The 8,604-nt window shown below is 43.0% G+C and overlaps 1 pseudogene; it reads left to right on the plus strand.

Annotated features, from left to right (window-relative positions):
• The first annotated feature begins 7,365 nt into the window (after window positions 1-7,365).
• On the plus strand, window positions 7,366-8,317 carry LOC105540827 (annotated as a pseudogene).
• The last annotated feature ends 287 nt before the right edge of the window (window positions 8,318-8,604 follow it).

Genomic DNA, 8,604 nt, shown 5'->3' on the forward strand with positions numbered 1-8,604 from the left:
AAAAAAAAAAAAAAAAGAAAAGAAAAGAAAACCAGAAAACAATTGGAGAAATAAGACTGGGGTTCAGTCGGGGAGATCTGGGCTAGAAATATAAAATTGAGGGTCGGCCAGGCGCGGTGGCTCACACCTGTAATCTCAGCACTTTGGGAGGCCGAGTTCGGCGGATCACAAGGTCAGAAGATCAAGACCATCATGGCTAACATGGTGAAACTCCGTCTCTACTAAAAATACAAAAACTTAGCCGGGCGTGGTGGCGGGCGCCTGTAGTCCCAGCTACTCGGGAGGCTGAGGCAGGAGAATGATGTGAACCCAGGAGGCAGAGCTTCCAGTGAGCCGAGATGGCACCACTGCACTCCAGCCTGGGCGACAGAGCAAGACTCCGTCTCAAAAAAAAAAAAAAAAAAAAATTGAGAGTGGTCAGCAGGTGGCTGGATGAGGTCACAAAGGGAGTGAACGTTGACAGAGAAGGGAGGAGGGCCAAGGTCCAAATCCTGGGACACAGGGACATGAAGAGGCTCGGGGCACGAGCTGGAATCAACAAAGGCAACTGAGAAGGAACAGTCAGAGAGGCAGAAACCGAGGGGTGTGCGAGGTCCTGGGAACCAAGTGAAGTGTTTCTAGGAGGAGGGAGAGGCCAAGTCATAAAGGGATCGTAAATTGACCATTTGAATTAGTAATGTGGAGTCACTGGGAATCTTGATCAACAGTTTTGGTGGAGTACAGGGAGAAAAAGCCTGACTGAAGTGGATTTAAGGGAGAGGACAAGAAGAGGAGTAGGTGACACTGAATTTGACAACTCTTTCAAGGAGTTTTGTAAAGAGGACAGAAATGGGACAGTGCTGGAAGAGAAAATAGGGTCAAGAGAGTGTTTTTCAAGACAGGCAGAATAACTGCATATTTGTAGGCTAATGACAATGATGCTGCAGAAAGATGAAATATGTTAATGTAGGCAAGAGGGGGAGAATTTCTGGAGCCATGTGCTTGAGTAGGAAGGAGGGGAAGAGATCTAGTGCACACACGGAGAGATTGACTTTAGACAGAGGAACGCTCGGTTCATCCATGCAGCAAGAGGAAGAACAGTGGATGTACACCAGTGCAGGCAGGTGGATAAATGCGATGGGAACTGGTGGAAGTTTTCTTTTGATTGCTTCCCTTTTTTCAATGACATTGTCACTGGTATTAATCCTCTAAAATGTAGCTCTGCTTATGCCCCTCTATGGAATCAGTCTTTGCTAGTTTCCTATGGACTAGAAGGTTCAGGTGTCTCAGCTCTTCGCAAACATGGTCTTGATCTAACTCCTTTTGAGCCACTACCCTCAACACTTGCCTGTGTCCAGCTGTCCCGGACTTTGTGTTCACGGAACAGGCCTTCCAGCCTCCGTGTCTTTGTGTTTACATTCTCTCGGCCCGACCAGCCCTTCTCCCACTTTTCCACTGACAAACTCTTACTCCTCCTTCAAAATCCAACTGAAATGTCACTTCCTGTCTGAGGTGATCAATGCATCTTCCCCTTTAGACTGTGAGCTCCTTCTTTGCGTCCCCAAGTAGTGCCTGACTGCCAGATGTCACCAAACAGATGTTTGCTAACTTCATTGAATCAATTGTCCATAAATACTTCATTTATACTGATTTTTGTCTCCTCAATAGACAATACTTTATTTCAGATCTCTCCAGCACCTAGCGTGGAGACTTGTGCGTGGAACAAAATCAATGCAGACAGAAAGACAGACGGTAGATAGAGTCATTGATTAGAAGAGCATAGAACCACTACCATTGCTGAATCTCCCTTCTGGGTTATTCAAGGTATTGTTTCTGAGGTTCCGTGTAGTCTGTGTGCTCCAGAAGACAGATCTACTAGGGTAACAGATGGGACCAGTGTGTTTCATGAAGCAACAATGAACAGAAATATCTCGAGGCCAGAAACTGGAAATCCAGCCAGACTCCACTGTGGTTGGGTGCCCAGAGATGTTTACGCCCATGCAATCATGGAAACTCTGCCTCTGGGCTGCTGAGAAACAGGAAACCTCTGTGCTGAGGCCGGCGTGCTGCCCACAGCCCTTTATCTGGGTAAGTCTGCATGAAGCCGTGATGCTTTCTGTTTGAAAATTAGCTAGTAGCACTCTCATGTTCACTGATGGAGGTAGCGATTGTCACAATCCTTTAAAAATAGCTTTATTGCACCTCTTAGATGATGAAAGTAGTGTAGGATCATTTTACTTCCCAAATATAGAAATGTATTAAGAGGAAAAGAAAGACACTCTAATGCTGCTCCCAGAGAAAATCAGTTAAAATTTTGGTGTTCATCATTTTTGCCAAACTCTTTTCTCCACGTACAGAGAAGTTTATAATTTCTTGTAATTACATACATATATAGAAAAAAACAAAAATGGTATTATAGATATATAGTTTTATGCCTCCATTTTTAATCTTTCATGTGGATGAATATCAATCTACAGCAACATTGTGAAAGCTGATAATATTCCATTGTATGGATGTACCCTAATTTAGTTAACAAGTTCCCTTTTGATAGATTCCTTCTTATATTTTCACTATTATAGAAGCACAGACAAGATAGTACGAAGATGGAGAACACAGACCCACAAGTCAGACTGCCTAGACTTGAATCCCTAGAGCCACCTAGCTAGCTTTGTGACCTCTCTGTACCTCAGTTTTCTCATCAGTAAAATGGGCATAACCATAATATCTATGGCTATTGTGGGATTCATGTCTGGATCCAATAAGTTAACTAAAGTTATATTTTTAGAACAGTTCCTGGCACTTAGTTATTGCTGATAAGTTGTAGCTATTGTTATGAATAATATTGGGATTAACACTCCTACATATATCTTTGGGGACTATACTTCTAGAAGTGAAAATATCGCATCAAAGGCTAAGACTATGTTAAACTGTTCTACTTCTTTTCTAACTGTCCTCCAGAAATGTACCAGCTGAATGGGGGTAGAGAGGAGGGACTGAAGGAGAACCTTCAACATTTTTTTTTTTTTCTTTTTTGAGATGGAGTTTTGCTTTTGTTGCCCAGGCTGGAGTGCAATGGCATGATCTTGGCTCACTGCAACCTCTGCCTCCCGGGTTCAAGCGATTCTCCTGCCTTAGCCTCCCAAGTAGCTGGGATTACAGGCATGCACCACCACACCCAGCTAATTTTGGATTTTTAGTAGAGACGGGGTTTCTGCATGGTGGTTAGGCTCGTCTCGAACTCTTGACCTTAGGTGATCTGCCCACCTTGGCCTCCCAAAGTGCTGGGATTACAAGTGTGAGCCACCATGCCCAGCCTCAACTTTTACTCTGTATATTTCTATATTAATTGAATTTTTATAAGAATATATTCATGTGTTACTTGTATATATATACTTTTAAATAGCCAATTTGTGCTCCTACCAATGTATCTATAAAAGGACATAAATCTCCTTATCTTTATGAACACTGGACATTGTCTTTTAAATCTTTGCCATTATAATAGGTGACAATGTTACCTCATTATGTGTATTTCCTTGATTCTCAGTAATCTTGCTTAGTTTTCATATATTTTTTGGAAACATTCATGGATTATGTATTAGGAAACTTAAAAATGTTTATACCATTTGAGTCAGTGAGCCTATGTCTATGAAGTTAAGCCAAGAAAATGATGGCTAGACTCATAAACTTATGTCAAAGATGGCCATCCAAGTGTTATTAATAAGAGTAGGCACTGGTTAAAGTATGGTATAATCTAAACGATGCCATATTATGCAACCATTTTGAAAAATAGTGTTTAAGTAAAGTTTATGTAACATTATTTTATAAAACTGGAGTGGGGGGTGTAAGAGAAAATTAGATATTAAAAATACAAAGAAAAATATGAGGCCAGGTGTGTTGGCTCATGCCTATAATCCTAGCACTTTGGGAGGCTAAGATGGGAGCTTGAGCTCAGGAGTTTGAGAGTAGCCCAGGCAACATGGTGAAACCCTGTCTCTCTGAAAAAAAATCAGCTGCGTGTGGTGGTTTGTGCCTGTAGTTTCAGCTACTAGGGAGGCTGAGGCAGGAGGATCACTGAGACCAAGAAGCTGAGGCTGCAGTGAGCTCTGATTGTGCCACTGCACTCTAGCGTGGGCAACAGAGTGAAAGTCTGTCTCAAAAAAAAAAAAATATATATATACACACACACACACACACACACACACACTTAAATTACAGAGAAAGAAATACATCAAAATGTTGTTTATGGGTGATAGAATCACAGGTAATATTTTTCTCTATTTTTTATTTTTATTTTTCTGAGTTTTCTATATTTTTAATGGATATGTTTTCAGTTTTGTAATGAAAAAAGGCAATCTTGCCTTTGTTAGTTAAAAATTTGCATGTATGGAGAAGGCTATGCATGTTGAAGGCAGGGGATATATGGAAAATCTCTGTTTGTACTTTCCATTCAATTTTGCTGTGAACCTAAAACCACTCTAAAAAATAAAGTCTAGGCCAGGCGCAGGAGCTCACGCCTGTAATCCCAGCACTTTGGGAGGCCAAGGGGAGCGGATTGTCTGAGGTCAGGAGTTTGAGACCAGTCTGGCCAACATGGTGAAACCCTCTCTCTACTAAAAATATAAAAAAATTAGCCTGGCATGGTGGTGGGTGCCTGTAATCGCAGCTACTTGGGAGGCTGAGGCAGGGGAATTGCTTGAACCATGGGGGTGGAGGTTGCCATGAGCCAAGATCAAGCCACTGCACTCCAGCCTGGGGGACAGAGCGAGACTCCATCTCAAATAAATAAATAAATAAATAAATAAAGTCTAGACAGATGTGGTGGTGCTTGCCTGTAGTCTCAGCTACTCAGGAAGCTGAGGTGGGAGGACTGCTTGAACCCAGGAGTTCAAAGCTGTAGTGTGCTATGATCACGCCTGTGAATAGCCACTGCACTCCAGCCTGGGCAACAAAGTGAGACCTTGTCTCTAAAAACATAAAATAAGTAAAGTCTATTTTTCTAAAAACACTGCACTTTTTTCTCATTGACTCGTTTCAAGATACATATTCCTGGGTACCAGAAATAAAAAACCCCACTGGAGAAGCAAATTTAGCTACAAACACAAACATAGAACACAGGGCTCATAAGATAACTGTGAAGGTACATAGGATTTTATAGCTGGAAAATGTAAAATGAGGTTGAGTTTGAATTTCAAGTATATAATGGATGACATAAAGCTAGATGTGGTAGCTCATGCCTGTAACCCTAGCGCTTTGGGAGGCCAAGACTCAAAGATTGCCTGAGCCCAGGAGTTCGAGACCAGCCTGGGCAACATATCAGATCCCATCTCTGCAAAAAATAAAAAAATTAACAGGTGTGGTGGCATCTGTCTGTAGTTCCAGCTACTTGGGAGGCAGAGGTGGGAGGACCTCTTGAGCCTAGGAGGTTGAGGCTGTAGTGAGCCATGATAGCACCACCGCACTCAGCCTGGGTGACAGAGCAAGACCCTGTCACAAACAAACAAACAGGAACCTACGAGAGAAGCTGTGTGTTGTCTCCTTTCAGCTTTGTGTTAGAGCACCTGGACATGAGCTGAAAAGGAATAGCCAGTGTCTGTGGCATCATCAGCTGCACAGATCACCTCCTACATGGCAACCTTTCTCCCTGTGGATCTGTGCCCTTCCATGGAATATCCCTGGAGAGCTCTCGAAGCTCTGTCCAAGTGGGACAAAGGGGAAGGGCTGCCTATGGGGCCAGCTGAGGTGAGACTGGCAGCTCACAGGTCATATCTCCCCTTCTGTAATGTGTACACATTTAGGGAACAGCAAACACCTTTGATGCACTTCAGCTGGGTCATGGGAGAACCAATCAATAAAGCAAGGTGGGCTATGGAGAGTCCTTAGGTAAAAGGTACCTCGTGAAGCCCAAGAGATGCTAACTCATTCTCATCACTGTCATTGAAGCTCAAATCAGATTTATACAAGAAGTTTTATTGTTATTTCCTTGATAAAATTCCTGCCTGGTTTTTGATGGGAAAATACGTTTTTCTTTGCAGGATTTTGTTCATTCATTTCCTAGATTCAGTTGGATTCCAATTGGACCAGCCTTGTGCTTAGTAGATGACCACCTAACATGATTGGAAAGGTATGGAGGAAAATGCCTTATCCTGAAACAACTGCTTTTACCTTCATCAACACTTATCATGGGATCTAAGGGCCCACCACTGGCATTTCATAATAATGATGACTTAATCACACCTACAAATATATACATTTTTGCCTTATCCACTGTACTCCTGAACAGCCTCCCATCCAAATACTTGCCAGACAGAGCTAACTTTAGCTACTGATGAAGACTTGTTTAGGGTAGCACATCTCAAAGTCACATAGCGTTTGTATGCTTTACAAAGCCATTTTCACATACAGCCTTGTCCTGTTTCATTCTCTATGATGAGAGGCCCCCTGCACTGTTCCCGCTTTGCTGCAGATCGGAGGCCACCCATCCATCTCTGGTCCAGCCCTGAGCAGCTCTGTTCACTGCACTGGCTGATGACAGAAATGAGGAGGGGGGTCAGACTGACAGGCCCAGGCCACACAGCCCTGTCCATCACAGACACAGACACAATGGAGTCAGAAGCCCTGGTGGTCTGTATCAATGATGGCTGTGCACTATGGAATGATCTACCAGGTATTAGACCTGGGGGGGAATTGTTACCTATTTTTTTTCTTTTGAGACGGAGTCTTACTGTGTCACCCAGGCTGGAGTGCAGTGGCGATCTCGGCTCACTGCAACCTCTACCTCCTGGGTTCAAGTGATTCTCCTGCCTCAGCCTCCCGAGTAGCTGGGACTACAGGCACATGCCACCACACCCAGCTACTTTTTTGTATTTTTAGTAGAGGCAGGGTTTCATGATGTTAGCTAGGATGGTCTCGATCTCCTGACCTCATGATCTGCCTGCCTCGGCCTCCCAAAATGCTGGGATTATAGTCGTGAGCCACCGCGTCCGGCCCGTTGTTAGCTCTTATGTGAACTTACACAAATTAACTTTGCCTTTTTCCCTTCAGTTTCTCTGCCTGTAAAATGGAGTTGATAACAGTCACTCTCCTAGGATTGTGGTGGGGAGGATCCCATGTGATGGGCCCTGCATTCTCTGGTGCTGGAAATAGGCACTCCTTAAACTGGTTTCCTTTCCTCCTAGGGCGGGTTTAGGAGCCCCCACAGCCATAGAACTCTAGAGCTGGAAAGGGCTTAGGAGCATCTGGTACAGTGGCTGGTCTCCAGATTTTTATATTTTTAGATTTCAACCATTAATTAAATGAAGAGGTCTTCTGGCCCTGGCCAAGGTGCCGGTCGCCTCCTGAGATCCTGTGCCTTCAAACCCTGAGAGTCTATATTTTTAAAAAAACAGAATGAAGGAATTAAGGCTTAAGGAACTAGAGAGTTGCCTGCAATAAGTGGATAGATTCGAAAAGGCCAAGCTACTTCTAAAACAGTATCCCACCAAGCTTCACGTTGCAGCATGTATGCTCTATGCAATCCATAACCCTTACGATGACATTGAAAATGAAGTTTTTGCAGACCTAGGCTGTAGTTGTGGAATGCTTAGCATCAGAACTGCAGTGTTAGGAGCAGGGTTGTGTGTTGGATTTGACAGAGATGAAGACGTATTGGAAATATTTAACAGGAATGTGGAAGAGTTTGAGTTAACAAATATTGACATGGTTCAATGTGATGTGTGCCTGTTACCTAACAGGATGTCAAGTCATTTGATACAGTAATTATGAATCCTCCTTTTGGGACCAAAAATAATAAAGGGATAGATACGGCTTTTCTAAAGACTGCTTTGGAAATGGCAAGAACAGCAGTATATTCTTTACACAAATCCTCAGAGAACATGTTGAAAAGAAAGCTGCAGAATGGGAAATCAAGATAGATATGATTTCAGAGCTTCAGGATGACCTGCCAGCATCATACGAGTTTCTTCTTCTTCTTTTTTTTTTTTTTTTTTTTTTTTTTTGAGATGGAGTCTCGCTCTATTGCCAGGCTGCAGTGCAGTGGCATGATCTTGGCTCACTGCAACCTCTGCCTCCCGGGTTCAAGCGATTCTTCTGACTCAGCCTCCCAAGTAGCTGGGATTACAGGCGCCCACTACCGCAGCGGGCTAATTTTTGTATTTGTAGTAGGGACGGGATTTCACCATCTTGGCAAGGCTGGTCTCGAACTCCTGACCTCGTAATTTACCCGCCTCGGCCTCCCAAAGTGCTGGGATTACAGGCATGAGCCACTGCGCCCAGCCCATACAAATTTCATAAAAATAAATCAGTGGACATTGGAGTGGACCTAATTCAGTTTTCATTGTAAAAGCCCCCCCAAAACAAAAGTAGTTTAAAACTTATTTAAAATGAATAAAAAATTGGTTTACGAAAAATAAAAAATAAAACAAAGAGGAAAGATATTGGACCAGTTTGAGAGTTACTGACATTTTATTTTGCAGATAAAGGCACAAAAAGTTAGTATACAAAAGACTCTACCTACCATCACTTTTATTTCCTTTTTAAAATGTTTTCATCTCCCTTCACTGACACATGATTTTTATTTCTTAAAGAATCTTGGCCGGGTGCGGTGGCTCACGCCTGTTATCCCAGCAC

This window comes from Mandrillus leucophaeus, unplaced genomic scaffold (assembly GCF_000951045.1).
Source record: "Mandrillus leucophaeus isolate KB7577 unplaced genomic scaffold, Mleu.le_1.0 Scaffold228, whole genome shotgun sequence".
Taxonomy (NCBI): domain Eukaryota; kingdom Metazoa; phylum Chordata; class Mammalia; order Primates; family Cercopithecidae; genus Mandrillus; species Mandrillus leucophaeus.